A 2,010-nucleotide genomic window follows, 5' to 3' on the forward strand; every position below is an offset into this window, starting at 1 on the left:
GTGGCTTTGCCAGATGGGAACTTCATAGTCAAGATGGTGAAGATATGGACAAGTGCAAGAATTAAGTGGGCTGAATGTGAGACAATGGTAGGTTATGCTGAAGGGGGGGGAGTAAATGTTAGAGAAGTTTTACAAATGGGCTGGTCTTGTTTAATGTATTTGTAAATGGCATGGGTAGGTGAGAGTACACATATAAAATTCTTCAAAAATTTAGAAGATTGAAATATACAGGAAAAGCAGGAGAATTCTCAGGACTGAACTAAAAAAGTGAGCAGTAATTCCACAGAGCACAGCACAAGTCTGTGCTGCTAGAGACCAGTAATAAGTTTCTTATATGCTGTTGGAGCTCTACATTTGAAAAAGAAGAAAAAGGAGAAGCAAGGTATAAATATATTCATTGATCAGAAGATGACTGTCACTAGAAGGGAGATGAATGTGGACCTAAAATATCAGGCAATATTTTTCTACTGGAGATAAGGCTGTGTGCAAGGTCCTCTGTTAACTTCATCTTAAACAGTGTGAGTATTTTAAGTTACTTGTGTTCAGAAAGGACTTATTCACACTGGAAAGGTACAGGAAAAGGCTACAACAATATTAGAGGTGTGAAAAAACCTGTCATATAAGTGGAGACTAAGGACTTAGCTGGTTTACTTTGGCAAGATAATTATTCTCCAAGTATATGCTGTGGGGTAACATCAGAGGCTGGGTGCAGAACCAGTTCCATAAAACCCAAAAAGCAGGATCTGATGACTGATGTCTAGAACTTGGAGGAAAAACCTAGAAGTAGTAGTTGTGTAGGCAGGGTAATAGCAAAAAGTGTAAATGAGGGAGCCTGATCAGTTTGTGAGAAGATTTAGTGATGGGGTCAGATGCTGCAGCCCAATACTTCCAATCTTGATACTGTTAAAGGCCAGGGGAAGCTCATGGATTTATTTTTAAGTGACATGAAACTACTGAGTTGTCAGCTAGTCTTGTAGGCCCTTGAGTTCCTGAGAAGTGTATGAAATAAAGTTCCATGCTTCGTAATAAAGTCAGAATGGCTTTTAATCAGATTGCTTTTGGCTGTTACCAAAGACTCACATGCTCAGATTTAATGTAAAATTCTATTGCACTGTGGTTAATAGTCGGATCATCTTCTAAAATCAGTTAGTATAATTACTCTGATTTCAGTGGAGTTCCGCTGATTTTGAACAGCCCAGTAGTTTGGAATTAATGAATTTTATATTAAGTCAAAGAAAATAATGTAGCTGGGGTTCCCTGTGCTATCTGGAGGATTATAGTAAAGAGTGTTTAAAAAATGTTCCTATCAACCTGTCATCATGGAACTTTGTGATATATAGAGATCACTTGAAAACCTTTAGAACTCTGGGATTTTAAATTGTCTTACTTGTACTAGTGAAGCCAGGTAACACCTGAGAAGTGAATTTAGTAAAGCAATGTAAGGATTAGAGAGAGTTAAGCACAAATGCAGGCTTTCAGCAAAGCACATAGAGCTCAGTATTAGGAAACAGTGGAGGCAATAAATCCACTAGGATACAGGACACTTTGACATGAGGGAACATGGGCATGAACGGAGAGAACTAGAAATGCTAGCACACACAAAAAAGGACATATGGAAGAAAACAAAGGGAGATAAGAAAAGGGACAAGCCAAGAAATCAGGAACTTCTGCCAGACACTGGAAATCCCTGCCAAATGCACAAGGAAACTACCCAAATTAGGGAAGGTTCAAAAGTTTAAGAGGATGACGATGGTGAGGACAACAGGTTCATGATGAAGGAAGAACGGAACTACCACCGAAGTGCTCCCCAAATTAGAGACCACGCCTCTAACTCCGCCTCAACTCCGCCTGTTATGAATATTAAAAGTAGATGTTGCAATGTAATGAATATTCATAATATGTGATGTAATTGCTTAGCAAAAAGTGTATAAAAAGCTCAAATTGTAAGTTTCTCGTTGGAGTAGGCTGTCCAGGGCGACCTGGCTGCTCCCCGGCCGCTCCCCGGCCGTA

The sequence above is a fragment of the Pipra filicauda genome, unplaced genomic scaffold (assembly GCF_003945595.2).
Source record: "Pipra filicauda isolate LSUMZ 115617 unplaced genomic scaffold, ASM394559v2 scaffold1024_size37010_pilon, whole genome shotgun sequence".
Lineage (NCBI taxonomy): Eukaryota > Metazoa > Chordata > Aves > Passeriformes > Pipridae > Pipra > Pipra filicauda.